This window comes from Tachysurus fulvidraco, chromosome 6 (genome assembly GCF_022655615.1).
Source record: "Tachysurus fulvidraco isolate hzauxx_2018 chromosome 6, HZAU_PFXX_2.0, whole genome shotgun sequence".
NCBI lineage: Eukaryota > Metazoa > Chordata > Actinopteri > Siluriformes > Bagridae > Tachysurus > Tachysurus fulvidraco.
The window spans coordinates 681,590-700,004 of NC_062523.1; the positions used below are offsets into that span (position 1 = coordinate 681,590).

The following is an 18,415-nucleotide window of genomic DNA, read 5'->3' on the forward strand; positions in this document are numbered from 1 at the left end:
CTTGTAACTCTTTGGAATGTTTCCTTCACAGGCATCTGTTGATTGATTTAGATTGCTTGCTTATTGTTTTGGTAGAAGTTGTCTTTTTACCAGGGTGGTTCTAAAACAAGTGGTTCTCCAAGGCACAAGGCTGGTTCTCTGAGGTACATGTGTTGACTTACCTGCTTGTAACTCTTTGGAAGGTTTTCTTCGGAGGCATTTGTTGATTGATTTAGATTGCTTGCTTATTGTTTCGACAGAAGTGGTCTTTTTGCCAGGGTGGTTCTATGATAAACCCCAAATGGAAAAATATAAAGAGGCGATCTTCATGGCTCCTGTCCATTCGAGATAAAGAGCAGCTGCTTATAGGCTGGTGACAACTGTTTGCTATGTCCAGGTGGTGTAAAACATTGAATGGATTATAGAGATGGAATAAGACCTACTTATTCAGGAAACACTTCAACTAACACGTCTTTCCCTATCTTTTGCATTTAAAAAAACAACAACGAAAAAAAACACAAACCTTTGACACTTTTTCATTGTAACTTTGAACAAATGTTTTAAACTCATGGTATCTTAAGTATGTAACCTAGTGAGCCAGTATTAATCTATTCAATGCTAGAGATTTAAGCACTTTCAGACCCATTGTGAGTTTTTGACTGCCATGTTTCAAATCCAGAGTAGGTATTATTCCATTCATCGTTAAGCGAAAGATACCAAATCTTAAATCCAGCCATTTAGGCTAGCTTCAACCTCACAGGGTTCCAGCTAAGCACGACAAGGCTGTTGGGCTCAACTGGTTAGTGCATGGACTTTCAGACCTGATGATAACAAATGTTTGCTTTTACCAGGGGATGTTATTGTATCTCTTTCTACATGGGCATTGTAGCTTGTTTCTCCCACTTCCGAAATATGTCTTGTGAAGCTCTTTGATTGCTCAGTCTAATTGTCTACAAGTTCGGTTTGGAGAAGACTTTTAGACCCGATGGTGGAAGTATGACCACTCTTTGTAACAATATCAATCATTGTCCTTCAAACCTTCTTTTGCTCTCTTGGGGCCAATGTCTGAAGTAATTCGGCGTGCATTGTGAGATTTTGACTGTTTAAAATCCAGAGTAGGTATTATTCCATTCACCGATAAGGGTGAAATACCAAAGCTTAAATCGAGCCATTTAGGCTACCTTCTACCTCCAAGCGTTCTAGCTAAGCATGACTTGGCCGGTTAGCTCAGCTGGTTAGAGCGTGGTGCTAATAACTCCAAGGTCGCCGGGTTCGACCCCCGTGTGGGCCATTTTCCAAGAGTTCTGCAGTGACATGACTCTGCCAGTTCACTTCTCAATCTGATCATGCTCAAATGTCATGCATTGTGGTATATTTTTAATATCAAGTGGTAAAATCAGTAGTCAGGTTCTCCAAGGCACACAGAGACAGAGAATCGCCACTTTGGAGAATGCGGGCGTCGATCCCGCTACCTCTCACATGCTAAGCGAGCGCTCTACCATTTGAGCTAATTCCCCATGCGATAAAACATAACGCCACACAACGTTTCAAAGGCATTGTGGGATTCTGAGGCCGCATGACTGTGAGGTGGGTGCCTTTACCCGTTTGGATATGACCGATCTACCTACGTGTTGACTTACCTGCTTGTAATTCTTTGGAATGTTTTCTTCAGAGGCATCTGTTGATTGATTTAGATTGCTTGCTTATTGTTTTGGTAGAAGTTGTCTTTTTACCAGGGTGGTTCTGAAACAAGTGGTTCTCCAAGGCACAAGGCTGGTTCTCCGATGTACATGTGTTGACTTACCTGCTTGTAACTCTTTGGAAGGTTTTCTTCTGAGGCATTTGTTGATTGATTTAGATTGCTTGCTTATTGTTTCGACAGAAGTGGTCTTTTTGCCAGGGTGGTTCTATGATAAACCCCAAATGGAAAAATATAAAGAGGCGATCTTCATGGCTCCTGTCCATTCGAGATAAAGAGCAGCTGCTTATAGGCTGGTGACAACTGTTTGCTTTGTCCATCTGGTGTTATTGTAACTTTTCTGTGTAAAACATTGAATGGATTATATTTAAACCATCTGTCTAATAAAACTACTTAGACTCTTTTTTGCATAAGGTTTGTGGCTTGTTTCTTCCACTCCCAAGGTAAGTCTTGTGAAGCTGTGGCTCTTTGATTGCTCAGTTTAATTGTCTACATGTTGGATTGGAGAAGACTTTCAGACCCATTGTGAGTTTTTGACTGCCATGTTTCAAATCCAGAGTAGGTATTATTCCATTCATCGTTAAGCGAAAGATACCAAATCTTAAATCCAGCCATTTAGGCTAGCTTCAACCTCACAGGGTTCCAGCTAAGCACGACAAGGCTGTTGGGCTCAACTGGTTAGTGCATGGACTTTCAGACCTGATGATAACAAATGTTTGCTTTTACCAGGGGATGTTATTGTATCTCTTTCTACATGGGCATTGTAGCTTGTTTCTCCCACTTCCGAAATATGTCTTGTGAAGCTCTTTGATTGCTCAGTCTAATTGTCTACAAGTTCGGTTTGGAGAAGACTTTTAGACCCGATGGTGGAAGTGTGACCACTCTTTGTAACAATATCAATCATTGTCCTTCAAACCTTCTTTTGCTCTCTTGGGGCCAATGTCTGAAGTAATTCGGCGTGCATTGTGAGATTTTGACTGTTTAAAATCCAGAGTAGGTATTATTCCATTCACCGATAAGGGTGAAATACCAAAGCTTAAATCGAGCCATTTAGGCTACCTTCTACCTCCAAGCGTTCTAGCTAAGCATGACTTGGCCGGTTAGCTCAGCTGGTTAGAGCGTGGTGCTAATAACGCCAAGGTCGCGGGTTCGACCCCCGTGCGGGCCATTTTCCAAGAGTTCTGCAGTGACATGACTCTGCCAGTTCACTTCTCAATCTGATCATGCTCAAATGTCATATATTGTGGTATATTTTTAATATCAAGTGGTAAAATCAGTAGGCGGGCTCTCCAAGGCACACAGAGACAGAGAATCGCCACTTTGGAGAATGCGGGCGTCGATCCCGCTACCTCTCACATGCTAAGCGAGCGCTCTACCATTTGAGCTAATTCCCCATGCGATAAAACATAAAGCCACACAACGTTTCAAAGGCATTGTGGGATTCTGAGGCCGCATGACTGTGAGGTGGGTGCCTTTAGCCGTTTGGATATGACCGATCTACCTACTGTACATGTTGACTTACCTGCTTGTAACTCTTTGGAATGTTTCCTTCACAGGCATCTGTTGATTGATTTAGATTGCTTGCTTATTGTTTTGGTAGAAGTTGTCTTTTTACCAGGGTGGTTCTAAAACAAGTGGTTCTCCAAGGCACAAGGCTGGTTCTCTGAGGTACATGTGTTGACTTACCTGCTTGTAACTCTTTGGAAGGTTTTCTTCGGAGGCATTTGTTGATTGATTTAGATTGCTTGCTTATTGTTTCGACAGAAGTGGTCTTTTTGCCAGGGTGGTTCTATGATAAACCCCAAATGGAAAAATATAAAGAGGCGATCTTCATGGCTCCTGTCCATTCGAGATAAAGAGCAGCTGCTTATAGGCTGGTGACAACTGTTTGCTATGTCCAGGTGGTGTAAAACATTGAATGGATTATAGAGATGGAATAAGACCTACTTATTCAGGAAACACTTCAACTAACACGTCTTTCCCTATCTTTTGCATTTAAAAAAACAACAACGAAAAAAAACACAAACCTTTGACACTTTTTCATTGTAACTTTGAACAAATGTTTTAAACTCATGGTATCTTAAGTATGTAACCTAGTGAGCCAGTATTAATCTATTCAATGCTAGAGATTTAAGCACTTATGTACATAGCTCTGGATAAGGGTGTCTACCAAATGCTATAAACATAAATGTATTTAAACCATCTGTATAAAACTACCTGGATTGTTGTTTTGCATAGGGTTCATGGCACCACTCCAACAGGATGGCTTCAGGAAGTATTGTGAAGCTGAGGCTCTTTGATTGCTCAGTTTACTCCACCAGCAAAGCAGGCACTGCTGGGATTTGAACCCAGGATCTCCTGTTTACTAGACAGGCACTTTAACCAACTAAGCCACAGCGCCACACCTCTGTTTGCGCAGTCTGTCCTGATGCTGCTCATATGTCATGTTTTGTGGTATAAATATTATTAATATCAAGTGGTAAAATCAATAGGCGGGTTCTTAAAGGCACATGGAGACAGAGAATCGTCACTTTGGCTGGCTCTCCAAGGTACATGTGTTGACTTACCTGCTTGTAATTCTTTGGAATGTTTTCTTCAGAGGCATCTGTTGATTGATTTAGATTGCTTGCTTATTGTTTTGGTAGAAGTTGTCTTTTTACCAGGGTGGTTCTGAAACAAGTGGTTCTCCAAGGCACAAGGCTGGTTCTCCGATGTACATGTGTTGACTTACCTGCTTGTAACTCTTTGGAAGGTTTTCTTCTGAGGCATTTGTTGATTGATTTAGATTGCTTGCTTATTGTTTCGACAGAAGTGGTCTTTTTGCCAGGGTGGTTCTATGATAAACCCCAAATGGAAAAATATAAAGAGGCGATCTTCATGGCTCCTGTCCATTTGAGATAAAGAGCAGCTGCTTATAGGCTGGTGACAACTGTTTGCTTTGTCCATCTGGTGTTATTGTAACTTTTCTGTGTAAAACATTGAATGGATTATATTTAAACCATCTGTCTAATAAAACTACTTAGACTCTTTTTTGCATAAGGTTTGTGGCTTGTTTCTTCCACTCCCAAGGTAAGTCTTGTGAAGCTGTGGCTCTTTGATTGCTCAGTTTAATTGTCTACATGTTGGATTGGAGAAGACTTTCAGACCCATTGTGAGTTTTTGACTGCCATGTTTCAAATCCAGAGTAGGTATTATTCCATTCATCGTTAAGCGAAAGATACCAAATCTTAAATCCAGCCATTTAAGCTAGCTTCAACCTCACAGGGTTCCAGCTAAGCACGACAAGGCTGTTGGGCTCAACTGGTTAGTGCATGGACTTTCAGACCTGATGATAACAAATGTTTGCTTTTACCAGGGGATGTTATTGTATCTCTTTCTACATGGGCATTGTAGCTTGTTTCTCCCACTTCCGAAATATGTCTTGTGAAGCTCTTTGATTGCTCAGTCTAATTGTCTACAAGTTCGGTTTGGAGAAGACTTTTAGACCCGATGGTGGAAGTATGACCACTCTTTGTAACAATATCAATCATTGTCCTTCAAACCTTCTTTTGCTCTCTTGGGGCCAATGTCTGAAGTAATTCGGCGTGCATTGTGAGATTTTGACTGTTTAAAATCCAGAGTAGGTATTATTCCATTCACCGATAAGGGTGAAATACCAAAGCTTAAATCGAGCCATTTAGGCTACCTTCTACCTCCAAGTGTTCTAGCTAACCATGACTTGGCCGGTTAGCTCAGCTGGTTAGAGCGTGGTGCTAATAACGCCAAGGTCGCGGGTTCGACCCCCGTACGGGCCATTTTCCAAGAGTTCTGCAGTGACTTTACTCTGCCAGTTCACTTCTCAATCTGATCGTGCTCAAATGTCATGTATTGTGGTATATTTTTAATATCAAGTGGTAAAATCAGTAGTCAGGTTCTCCAAGGCACACGGAGACAGAGAATCGCCACGTTGGAGAATGCGGGCATCGATCCCGCTACCTCTCACATGCTAAGCGAGCGCTCTACCATTTGAGCTAATTCCCCATGCAATAAAACACAAAGCCACACAACGTTTCAAAGGGATTGTGGGATTCTGAGGCCGGCATGACTGTGAGGTGGGTGCCTTTAGCCGTTTGGATATGACCGATCTACCTACTGTACGTGTTGACTTACCTGCTTGTAACTCTTTGGAATGTTTCCTTCACAGGCATCTGTTGATTGATTTAGATTGCTTGCTTATTGTTTTGGTAGAAGTTGTCTTTTTACCAGGGTGGTTCTAAAACAAGTGGTTCTCCAAGGCACAAGGCTGGTTCTCCGAGGTACATGTGTTGACTTACCTGCTTGTAACTCTTTGGAAGGTTTTCTTCGGAGGCATTTGTTGATTGATTTAGATTGCTTGCTTATTGTTTTCGACAGAAGTGTTTTTTTTGCCAGGGTGGTTCTATGATAAACCCCAATGGAAAAATATAATGAGGCGATCTTCATGGCTCCTGTCCATTCGAGATAAAGAGCAGCTGCTTATAGGCTGGTTACAACTGTTTGCTATGTCCAGGTGGTGTAAAACATTGAATGGATTATAGAGATGGAATAAGACCTACTTATTCAGGAAACACTTCAACTAACACGTCTTTCCCTATCTTTTGCATTTAAAAAAACAACAACGAAAAAAAACACAAACCTTTGACACTTTTTCATTGTAACTTTGAACAAATGTTTTAAACTCATGGTATCTTAAGTATGTAACCTAGTGAGCCAGTATTAATCTATTCAATGCTAGAGATTTAAGCACTTTCAGACCCATTGTGAGTTTTTGACTGCCATGTTTCAAATCCAGAGTAGGTATTATTCCATTCATCGTTAAGCGAAAGATACCAAATCTTAAATCCAGCCATTTAGGCTAGCTTCAACCTCACAGGGTTCCAGCTAAGCACGACAAGGCTGTTGGGCTCAACTGGTTAGTGCATGGACTTTCAGACCTGATGATAACAAATGTTTGCTTTTACCAGGGGATGTTATTGTATCTCTTTCTACATGGGCATTGTAGCTTGTTTCTCCCACTTCCGAAATATGCCTTGTGAAGCTCTTTGATTGCTCAGTCTAATTGTCTACAAGTTGGTTTGGAGAAGACTTTTAGACCCGATGGTGGAAGTGTGACCACTCTTTGTAACAATATCAATCATTGTCCTTCAAACCTTCTTTTGCTCTCTTGGGGCCAATGTCTGAAGTAATTCGGCGTGCATTGTGAGATTTTGACTGTTTAAAATCCAGAGTAGGTATTATTCCATTCACCGATAAGGGTGAAATACCAAAGCTTAAATCGAGCCATTTAGGCTACCTTCTACCTCCAAGTGTTCTAGCTAAGCATGACTTGGCCGGTTAGCTCAGCTGGTTAGAGCGTGGTGCTAATAACGCCAAGGTCGCGGGTTCGACCCCCGTACGGGCCATTTTCCAAGAGTTCTGCAGTGACATGACTCTGCCAGTTCACTTCTCAATCTGATCATGCTCAAATGTCATATATTGTGGTATATTTTTAATATCAAGTGGTAAAATCAGTAGGCGGGCTCTCCAAGGCACACAGAGACAGAGAATCGCCACTTTGGAGAATGCGGGCGTCGATCCCGCTACCTCTCACATGCTAAGCGAGCGCTCTACCATTTGAGCTAATTCCCCATGCGATAAAACAGAAAGCCACACAACGTTTCAAAGGCATTGTGGGATTCTGAGGCCGCATGACTGTGAGGTGGGTGCCTTTACCCATTTGGATATGACCGATCTACCTACTGTACATGTTGACTTACCTGCTTGTAACTCTTTGGAATGTTTCCTTCACAGGCATCTGTTGATTGATTTAGATTGCTTGCTTATTGTTTTGGAAGAAGTTGTCTTTTTACCAGGGTGGTTCTAAAACAAGTGGTTCTCCAAGGCACAAGGCTGGTTCTCTGAGGTACATGTGTTGACTTACCTGCTTGTAACTCTTTGGAAGGTTTTCTTCGGAGGCATTTGTTGATTGATTTAGATTGCTTGCTTATTGTTTCGACAGAAGTGGTCTTTTTGCCAGGGTGGTTCTATGATAAACCCCAAATGGAAAAATATAAAGAGGCGATCTTCATGGCTCCTGTCCATTCGAGATAAAGAGCAGCTGCTTATAGGCTGGTGACAACTGTTTGCTATGTCCAGGTGGTGTAAAACATTGAATGGATTATAGAGATGGAAAAAGACCTACTTATTCAGGAAACACTTCAACCAACACGTCTTTCCCTATCTTTTGCATTTAAAAAAACAACAACGAAAAAAAACACAAACCTTTGACACTTTTTCATTGTAACTTTGAACAAATGTTTTAAACTCATGGTATCTTAAGTATGTAACCTAGTGAGCCTGTATTAATCTATTCAATGCTAGAGATTTAAGCACTTATGTACATCGCTCTGGATAAGGGCGTCTACCAAATGCTATAAACATAAATGTATTTAAACCATCTGTATAAAACTACCTAGATTGTTGTTTTGCATAGGGTTCATGGCACCACTCCAACAGGATGGCTTCAGGAAGTATTGTGAAGCTGAGGCTCTTTGATTGCTCAGTTTACTCCACCAGCAAAGCAGGCACTGCTGGGATTTGAACCCAGGATCTCCTGTTTACAAGACAGGCACTTTAACCAACTAAGCCACAGCGCCACACCTCTGTTTGCGCAGTCTGTCCTGATGCTGCTCATATGTCATGTTTTGTGGTATAAATATTATTAATATCAAGTGGTAAAATCAATAGGCGGGTTCTTAAAGGCACATGGAGACAGAGAATCGTCACTTTGGCTGGCTCTCCAAGGTACATGTGTTGACTTACCTGCTTGTAATTCTTTGGAATGTTTTCTTCAGAGGCATCTGTTGATTGATTTAGATTGCTTGCTTATTGTTTTGGTAGAAGTTGTCTTTTTACCAGGGTGGTTCTGAAACAAGTGGTTCTCCAAGGCACAAGGCTGGTTCTCCGATGTACATGTGTTGACTTACCTGCTTGTAACTCTTTGGAAGGTTTTCTTCTGAGGCATTTGTTGATTGATTTAGATTGCTTGCTTATTGTTTCGACAGAAGTGGTCTTTTTGCCAGGGTGGTTCTATGATAAACCCCAAATGGAAAAATATAAAGAGGCGATCTTCATGGCTCCTGTCCATTTGAGATAAAGAGCAGCTGCTTATAGGCTGGTGACAACTGTTTGCTTTGTCCATCTGGTGTTATTGTAACTTTTCTGTGTAAAACATTGAATGGATTATATTTAAACCATCTGTCTAATAAAACTACTTAGACTCTTTTTTGCATAAGGTTTGTGGCTTGTTTCTTCCACTCCCAAGGTAAGTCTTGTGAAGCTGTGGCTCTTTGATTGCTCAGTTTAATTGTCTACATGTTGGATTGGAGAAGACTTTCAGACCCATTGTGAGTTTTTGACTGCCATGTTTCAAATCCAGAGTAGGTATTATTCCATTCATCGTTAAGCGAAAGATACCAAATCTTAAGTCCAGCCATTTAGGCTAGCTTCAACCTCACAGGGTTCCAGCTAAGCACGACAAGGCTGTTGGGCTCAACTGGTTAGTGCATGGACTTTCAGACCTGATGATAACAAATGTTTGCTTTTACCAGGGGATGTTATTGTATCTCTTTCTACATGGGCATTGTAGCTTGTTTCTCCCACTTCCGAAATATGCCTTGTGAAGCTCTTTGATTGCTCAGTCTAATTGTCTACAAGTTCGGTTTGGAGAAGACTTTTATACCCGATGGTGGAAGTATGACCACTCTTTGTAACAATATCAATCATTGTCCTTCAAACCTTCTTTTGCTCTCTTGGGGCCAATGTCTGAAGTAATTCGGCGTGCATTGTGAGATTTTGACTGTTTAAAATCCAGAGTAGGTATTATTCCATTCACCGATAAGGGTGAAATACCAAAGCTTAAATCGAGCCATTTAGGCTACCTTCTACCTCCAAGTGTTCTAGCTAAGCATGACTTGGCCGGTTAGCTCAGCTGGTTAGAGCGTGGTGCTAATAACGCCAAGGTCGCGGGTTCGACCCCCGTACGGGCCATTTTCCAAGAGTTCTGCAGTGACATTACTCTGCCAGTTCACTTCTCAATCTGATCATGCTCAAATGTCATGTATTGTGGTATATTTTTAATATCAAGTGGTAAAATCAGTAGGCAGGTTCTCCAAGGCACACAGAGACAGAGAATCGCCACTTTGGAGAATGCGGGCGTCGATCCCGCTACCTCTCACATGCTAAGCGAGCGCTCTACCATTTGAGCTAATTCCCCATGCGATAAAACATAACGCCACACAACGTTTCAAAGGCATTGTGGGATTCTGAGGCCGCATGACTGTGAGGTGGGTGCCTTTAGCCGTTTGGATATGACCGATCTACCTACTGTACATGTTGACTTACCTGCTTGTAACTCTTTGGAATGTTTCCTTCACAGGCATCTGTTGATTGATTTAGATTGCTTGCTTATTGTTTTGGTAGAAGTTGTCTTTTTACCAGGGTGGTTCTAAAACAAGTGGTTCTCCAAGGCACAAGGCTGGTTCTCTGAGGTACATGTGTTGACTTACCTGCTTGTAACTCTTTGGAAGGTTTTCTTCGGAGGCATTTGTTGATTGATTTAGATTGCTTGCTTATTGTTTCGACAGAAGTGGTCTTTTTGCCAGGGTGGTTCTATGATAAACCCCAAATGGAAAAATATAAAGAGGCGATCTTCATGGCTCCTGTCCATTCGAGATAAAGAGCAGCTGCTTATAGGCTGGTGACAACTGTTTGCTATGTCCAGGTGGTGTAAAACATTGAATGGATTATAGAGATGGAATAAGACCTACTTATTCAGGAAACACTTCAACTAACACGTCTTTCCCTATCTTTTGCATTTAAAAAAACAACAACGAAAAAAAACACAAACCTTTGACACTTTTTCATTGTAACTTTGAACAAATGTTTTAAACTCATGGTATCTTAAGTATGTAACCTAGTGAGCCAGTATTAATCTATTCAATGCTAGAGATTTAAGCACTTTCAGACCCATTGTGAGTTTTTGACTGCCATGTTTCAAATCCAGAGTAGGTATTATTCCATTCATCGTTAAGCGAAAGATACCAAATCTTAAATCCAGCCATTTAGGCTAGCTTCAACCTCACAGGGTTCCAGCTAAGCACGACAAGGCTGTTGGGCTCAACTGGTTAGTGCATGGACTTTCAGACCTGATGATAACAAATGTTTGCTTTTACCAGGGGATGTTATTGTATCTCTTTCTACATGGGCATTGTAGCTTGTTTCTCCCACTTCCGAAATATGCCTTGTGAAGCTCTTTGATTGCTCAGTCTAATTGTCTACAAGTTCGGTTTGGAGAAGACTTTTATACCCGATGGTGGAAGTATGACCACTCTTTGTAACAATATCAATCATTGTCCTTCAAACCTTCTTTTGCTCTCTTGGGGCCAATGTCTGAAGTAATTCGGCGTGCATTGTGAGATTTTGACTGTTTAAAATCCAGAGTAGGTATTATTCCATTCACCGATAAGGGTGAAATACCAAAGCTTAAATCGAGCCATTTAGGCTACCTTCTACCTCCAAGTGTTCTAGCTAAGCATGACTTGGCCGGTTAGCTCAGCTGGTTAGAGCGTGGTGCTAATAACGCCAAGGTCGCGGGTTCGACCCCCGTACGGGCCATTTTCCAAGAGTTCTGCAGTGACATGACTCTGCCAGTTCACTTCTCAATCTGATCATGCTCAAATGTCATATATTGTGGTATATTTTTAATATCAAGTGGTAAAATCAGTAGGCGGGCTCTCCAAGGCACACAGAGACAGAGAATCGCCACTTTGGAGAATGCGGGCGTCGATCCCGCTACCTCTCACATGCTAAGCGAGCGCTCTACCATTTGAGCTAATTCCCCATGCGATAAAACATAAAGCCACACAACGCTTCAAAGGCATTGTGGGATTCTGAGGCCGCATGACTGTGAGGTGGGTGCCTTTAGCCGTTTGGATATGACCGATCTACCTACTGTACGTGTTGACTTACCTGCTTGTAACTCTTTGGAATGTTTCCTTCACAGGCATCTGTTGATTGATTTAGATTGCTTGCTTATTGTTTTGGTAGAAGTTGTCTTTTTACCAGGGTGGTTCTAAAACAAGTGGTTCTCCAAGGCACAAGGCTGGTTCTCTGAGGTACATGTGTTGACTTACCTGCTTGTAACTCTTTGGAAGGTTTTCTTCGGAGGCATTTGTTGATTGATTTAGATTGCTTGCTTATTGTTTCGACAGAAGTGGTCTTTTTGCCAGGGTGGTTCTATGATAAACCCCAAATGGAAAAATATAAAGAGGCGATCTTCATGGCTCCTGTCCATTCGAGATAAAGAGCAGCTGCTTATAGGCTGGTGACAACTGTTTGCTATGTCCAGGTGGTGTAAAACATTGAATGGATTATAGAGATGGAATAAGACCTACTTATTCAGGAAACACTTCAACTAACACGTCTTTCCCTATCTTTTGCATTTAAAAAAACAACAACGAAAAAAAACACAAACCTTTGACACTTTTTCATTGTAACTTTGAACAAATGTTTTAAACTCATGGTATCTTAAGTATGTAACCTAGTGAGCCAGTATTAATCTATTCAATGCTAGAGATTTAAGCACTTATGTACATCGCTCTGGATAAGGGCATCTACCAAATGCTATAAACATAAATGTATTTAAACCATCTGTATAAAACTACCTAGATTGTTGTTTTGCATAGGGTTCATGGCACCACTCCAACAGGATGGCTTCAGGAAGTATTGTGAAGCTGAGGCTCTTTGATTGCTCAGTTTACTCCACCAGCAAAGCAGGCACTGCTGGGATTTGAACCCAGGATCTCCTGTTTACATGACAGGCACTTTAACCAACTAAGCCACAGCGCCACACTTCTGTTTGCGCAGTCTGTCCTGATGCTGCTCATATGTCATGTTTTGTGGTATAAATATTATTAATATCAAGTGGTAAAATCAATAGGCGGGTTCTTAAAGGCACATGGAGACAGAGAATCGTCACTTTGGCTGGCTCTCCAAGGTACATGTGTTGACTTACCTGCTTGTAATTCTTTGGAATGTTTTCTTCAGAGGCATCTGTTGATTGATTTAGATTGCTTGCTTATTGTTTTGGTAGAAGTTGTCTTTTTACCAGGGTGGTTCTGAAACAAGTGGTTCTCCAAGGCACAAGGCTGGTTCTCCGATGTACATGTGTTGACTTACCTGCTTGTAACTCTTTGGAAGGTTTTCTTCTGAGGCATTTGTTGATTGATTTAGATTGCTTGCTTATTGTTTCGACAGAAGTGGTCTTTTTGCCAGGGTGGTTCTATGATAAACCCCAAATGGAAAAATATAAAGAGGCGATCTTCATGGCTCCTGTCCATTTGAGATAAAGAGCAGCTGCTTATAGGCTGGTGACAACTGTTTGCTTTGTCCATCTGGTGTTATTGTAACTTTTCTGTGTAAAACATTGAATGGATTATATTTAAACCATCTGTCTAATAAAACTACTTAGACTCTTTTTTGCATAAGGTTTGTGGCTTGTTTCTTCCACTCCCAAGGTAAGTCTTGTGAAGCTGTGGCTCTTTGATTGCTCAGTTTAATTGTCTACATGTTGGATTGGAGAAGACTTTCAGACCCATTGTGAGTTTTTGACTGCCATGTTTCAAATCCAGAGTAGGTATTATTCCATTCATCGTTAAGCGAAAGATACCAAATCTTAAGTCCAGCCATTTAGGCTAGCTTCAACCTCACAGGGTTCCAGCTAAGCACGACAAGGCTGTTGGGCTCAACTGGTTAGTGCATGGACTTTCAGACCTGATGATAACAAATGTTTGCTTTTACCAGGGGATGTTATTGTATCTCTTTCTACATGGGCATTGTAGCTTGTTTCTCCCACTTCCGAAATATGCCTTGTGAAGCTCTTTGATTGCTCAGTCTAATTGTCTACAAGTTGGTTTGGAGAAGACTTTTAGACCCGATGGTGGAAGTGTGACCACTCTTTGTAACAATATCAATCATTGTCCTTCAAACCTTCTTTTGCTCTCTTGGGGCCAATGTCTGAAGTAATTCGGCGTGCATTGTGAGATTTTGACTGTTTAAAATCCAGAGTAGGTATTATTCCATTCACCGATAAGGGTGAAATACCAAAGCTTAAATCGAGCCATTTAGGCTACCTTCTACCTCCAAGCGTTCTAGCTAAGCATGACTTGGCCGGTTAGCTCAGCTGGTTAGAGCGTGGTGCTAATAACGCCAAGGTCGCGGGTTCGACCCCCGTGCGGGCCATTTTCCAAGAGTTCTGCAGTGACATGACTCTGCCAGTTCACTTCTCAATCTGATCATGCTCAAATGTCATATATTGTGGTATATTTTTAATATCAAGTGGTAAAATCAGTAGGCGGGCTCTCCAAGGCACACAGAGACAGAGAATCGCCACTTTGGAGAATGCGGGCGTCGATCCCGCTACCTCTCACATGCTAAGCGAGCGCTCTACCATTTGAGCTAATTCCCCATGCGATAAAACATAACGCCACACAACGTTTCAAAGGCATTGTGGGATTCTGAGGCCGCATGACTGTGAGGTGGGTGCCTTTACCCGTTTGGATATGACCGATCTACCTACTGTACATGTTGACTTACCTGCTTGTAACTCTTTGGAATGTTTCCTTCACAGGCATCTGTTGATTGATTTAGATTGCTTGCTTATTGTTTTGGTAGAAGTTGTCTTTTTACCAGGGTGGTTCTAAAACAAGTGGTTCTCCAAGGCACAAGGCTGGTTCTCTGAGGTACATGTGTTGACTTACCTGCTTGTAACTCTTTGGAAGGTTTTCTTCGGAGGCATTTGTTGATTGATTTAGATTGCTTGCTTATTGTTTCGACAGAAGTGGTCTTTTTGCCAGGGTGGTTCTATGATAAACCCCAAATGGAAAAATATAAAGAGGCGATCTTCATGGCTCCTGTCCATTCGAGATAAAGAGCAGCTGCTTATAGGCTGGTGACAACTGTTTGCTTTGTCCATCTGGTGTTATTGTAACTTTTCTGTGTAAAACATTGAATGGATTATATTTAAACCATCTGTCTAATAAAACTACTTAGACTCTTTTTTGCATAAGGTTTGTGGCTTGTTTCTTCCACTCCCAAGGTAAGTCTTGTGAAGCTGTGGCTCTTTGATTGCTCAGTTTAATTGTCTACATGTTGGATTGGAGAAGACTTTCAGACCCATTGTGGGTTTTTGACTGCCATGTTTCAAATCCAGAGTAGGTATTATTCCATTCATCGTTAAGCGAAAGATACCAAATCTTAAATCTTTGTGTTTCAAAGGCATTGTGGGATTCTGAGGCCACATGACTGTGAGGTGGGTGCCTTTAGCCGTTTGGATATGACCGATCTACCTACTGTACATGTTGACTTACCTGCTTGTAACTCTTTGGAACGGGCATCTGTTGATTGATTTAGATTGCTTGCTTATTGTTTTGGTAGAAGTTGTCTTTTTACCAGGGTGGTTCTAAAACAAGTGGTTCTCCAAGGCACAAGGCTGGTTCTCTGAGGTACATGTGTTGACTTACCTGCTTGTAACTCTTTGGAAGGTTTTTTAGAAGAAGATTGATTTAGATTGCTTGCTTATTGTTTCGACAGAAGTGGTCTTTTTGCCAGGGTGGTTCTATGATAAACCCCAAATGGAAAAATATAAAGAGGCGATCTTCATGGCTCCTGTCCATTCGAGATAAAGAGCAGCTGCTTATAGGCTGGTGACAACTGTTTGCTATGTCCAGGTGGTGTAAAACATTGAATGGATTATAGAGATGGAATAAGACCTACTTATTCAGGAAACACTTCAACTAACACGTCTTTCCCTATCTTTTGCATTTAAAAAAACAACAACGAAAAAAAACACAAACCTTTGACACTTTTTCATTGTAACTTTGAACAAATGTTTTAAACTCATGGTATCTTAAGTATGTAACCTAGTGAGCCAGTATTAATCTATTCAATGCTAGAGATTTAAGCACTTTCAGACCCATTGTGAGTTTTTGACTGCCATGTTTCAAATCCAGAGTAGGTATTATTCCATTCATCGTTAAGCGAAAGATACCAAATCTTAAATCCAGCCATTTAGGCTAGCTTCAACCTCACAGGGTTCCAGCTAAGCACGACAAGGCTGTTGGGCTCAACTGGTTAGTGCATGGACTTTCAGACCTGATGATAACAAATGTTTGCTTTTACCAGGGGATGTTATTGTATCTCTTTCTACATGGGCATTGTAGCTTGTTTCTCCCACTTCCGAAATCTTCATGGCTCCTGTCCATTCGAGATAAAGAGCAGCTGCTTATAGGCTGGTGACAACTGTTTGCTATGTCCAGGTGGTGTAAAACATTGAATGGATTATAGAGATGGAAAAAGACCTACTTATTCAGGAAACACTTCAACTAACAAGTCTTTCCCTATCTTTTGCATTTAAAAAAAATAGAAACAAACAAAAAAAAACACAAACCTTTGACACTTTTTCATTGTAACTTTGAACAAATGTTTTAAACTCATGGTATCTTAAGTATGTAACCTAGTGAGCCAGTATTAATCTATTCAATGCTAGAGATTTAAGCACTTATGTACATCGCTCTGGATAAGGGTGTCTACCAAATGCTATTAACATAAATGTATTTAAACCATCTGTATAAAGCTACCTGGATTGTTGTTTTGCATAGGGTTCATGGCACCACTCCAACAGGATGGCTTCAGGAAGTATTGTGAAGCTGAGGCTCTTTGATTGCTCAGTTTACTCCACCAGCAAAGCAGGCACTGCTGGGATTTGAACCCAGGATCTCCTGTTTACTAGACAGGCACTTTAACCAACTAAGCCACAGCGCCACACCTCTGTTTGCGCAGTCTGTCGTGATGCTGCTCATATGTCATGTTTTGTGGTATAAATATTATTAATATCAAGTGGTAAAATCAATAGGCGGGTTCTTAAAGGCACATGGAGACTTACCTGCTTGTAATTCTTTGGAATGTTTTCTTCAGAGGCATCTGTTGATTGATTTAGATTGCTTGCTTATTGTTTTGGTAGAAGTTGTCTTTTTACCAGTGTGGTTCTGAAACAAGTGGTTCTCCAAGGCACAAGGCTGGTTCTCTGAGGTACATGTGTTGACTTACCTGCTTGTAACTCTTTGGAAGGTTTTCTTCTGAGGCATTTGTTGATTGATTTAGATTGCTTGCTTATTGTTTCGACAGAAGTGGTCTTTTTGCCAGGGTGGTTCTATGATAAACCCCAAATGGAAAAATATAAAGAGGCGATCTTCATGGCTCCTGTCCATTCGAGATAAAGAGCAGCTGCTTATAGGCTGGTGACAACTGTTTGCTATGTCCAGGTGGTGTAAAACATTGAATGGATTATAGAGATGGAATAAGACCTACTTATTCAGGAAACACTTCAACTAACACGTCTTTCCCTATCTTTTGCATTTAAAAAAACAACAACGAAAAAAACCACAAACCTAAACTCATGGTATCTTAAGTATGTAACCTAGTGAGCCAGTATTAATCTATTCAATGCTAGAGATTTAAGCACTTTCAGACCCATTGTGAGTTTTTGACTGCCATGTTTCAAATCCAGAGTAGGTATTATTCCATTCATCGTTAAGCGAAAGATACCAAATCTTAAATCCAGCCATTTAGGCTAGCTTCAACCTCACAGGGTTCCAGCTAAGCACGACAAGGCTGTTGGGCTCAACTGGTTAGTGCATGGACTTTCAGACCTGATGATAACAAATGTTTGCTTTTAAAGATCTGTTTCCTCTGTCACACACTAAGTGTGTGCAAGCTTTCCTGCAGCCATAAGACATATGCTTGACCATTTGATGAGTGCACTAAGATCATCATACTTCAGAGGCATGCATGTTTGTGTCTGAACGCTTCTCCTCCCATCAGCTGCAAACTCGTTTGAATTCTAGAGATATTATTAAGCACAAACCTAGATCTTATCTCAGAGCAAATAAGCCACAATTTAAACCAAATGACTCTGATGGGATTCGAACACACAACCTTTGAATGACAGCTGTTTTTGTATGGCTGGCATGAGACATGACTTGGGTGTGCAAGTTTTATTTTTCTCATCACTGCAAGAGAATCTACTCTTCAGTGTGGCTTAGAAGCCATTCTGTTGGAGTGGCATTCCATCTCAGATTGTAAGAAAGTGAGTACTGCATTTACACTATCAGCAAAGAAGGCACTGCTGGGATTTGAACCCAGGATCTCCTGTTTACTAGAAAGGTCCTTTAACTAAGCCACAGCATCACTGTTATAAAGCTCCCTTTCCTCAGTCTAAGTGTGTGCAAGAACATCTGCTTGACGTTTTGACGAGTGCACACACTGTACAGAAAGACTTTTACAGATCTAAGATAATTCAGAGACACTTTCCCAGTTTAAATGTAGATTAAAAACTTATCTCTTTTGTCAGGCATACACATAATACATCCCATAATATTGTGCTCTATTACATCTGACTTGCACATTTTTTTTGAACAGCAGATATGTTAATCCCTCTCCACTGCTTCTCTCTTTCTACCCATCTCGAGGCATCCAGAGCTTGTACCAGCTCAGATCGTCTTCCGTGCGTTGAAGATTTTGGACCTCCACTGAGATGAGGCTGACTCTGTGAGAATCCTTAGACATCTACAGATCTACCAGCTCCAGTTGGACTCTGTGATACTAAAGAGAAGATCTGAACTT

General features: G+C 41.2%; 10 non-coding genes across 10 annotated transcripts; 6 read left to right on the forward strand and 4 right to left on the reverse strand.

Annotated features, from left to right (window-relative positions):
- The first annotated feature begins 2,772 nt into the window (after positions 1-2,772).
- On the forward strand, positions 2,773-2,846 carry trnai-aau. The gene has a single exon. It is a non-coding gene; the product is annotated as a tRNA-Ile (tRNA).
- A 1,159-nt stretch (positions 2,847-4,005) lies between these two features.
- Positions 4,006-4,079, reverse strand: trnat-agu. Its single transcript has one exon. It is a non-coding gene; the product is annotated as a tRNA-Thr (tRNA).
- Positions 4,080-5,398: 1,319 nt separating this feature from the next.
- Positions 5,399-5,472, forward strand: trnai-aau. The gene has a single exon. It is a non-coding gene; the product is annotated as a tRNA-Ile (tRNA).
- A 1,552-nt stretch (positions 5,473-7,024) lies between these two features.
- Positions 7,025-7,098, forward strand: trnai-aau. Its single transcript has one exon. It is a non-coding gene; the product is annotated as a tRNA-Ile (tRNA).
- Positions 7,099-8,257: 1,159 nt separating this feature from the next.
- trnat-agu lies at positions 8,258-8,331 on the reverse strand. The gene has a single exon. It is a non-coding gene; the product is annotated as a tRNA-Thr (tRNA).
- A 1,319-nt stretch (positions 8,332-9,650) lies between these two features.
- Positions 9,651-9,724, forward strand: trnai-aau. The gene has a single exon. It is a non-coding gene; the product is annotated as a tRNA-Ile (tRNA).
- Positions 9,725-11,276: 1,552 nt separating this feature from the next.
- trnai-aau lies at positions 11,277-11,350 on the forward strand. The gene has a single exon. It is a non-coding gene; the product is annotated as a tRNA-Ile (tRNA).
- Positions 11,351-12,509: 1,159 nt separating this feature from the next.
- Positions 12,510-12,583, reverse strand: trnat-ugu. Its single transcript has one exon. It is a non-coding gene; the product is annotated as a tRNA-Thr (tRNA).
- A 1,318-nt stretch (positions 12,584-13,901) lies between these two features.
- On the forward strand, positions 13,902-13,975 carry trnai-aau. The gene has a single exon. It is a non-coding gene; the product is annotated as a tRNA-Ile (tRNA).
- A 2,506-nt stretch (positions 13,976-16,481) lies between these two features.
- Positions 16,482-16,555, reverse strand: trnat-agu. The gene has a single exon. It is a non-coding gene; the product is annotated as a tRNA-Thr (tRNA).
- Between the last annotated feature and the right edge of the window lie 1,860 nt (positions 16,556-18,415).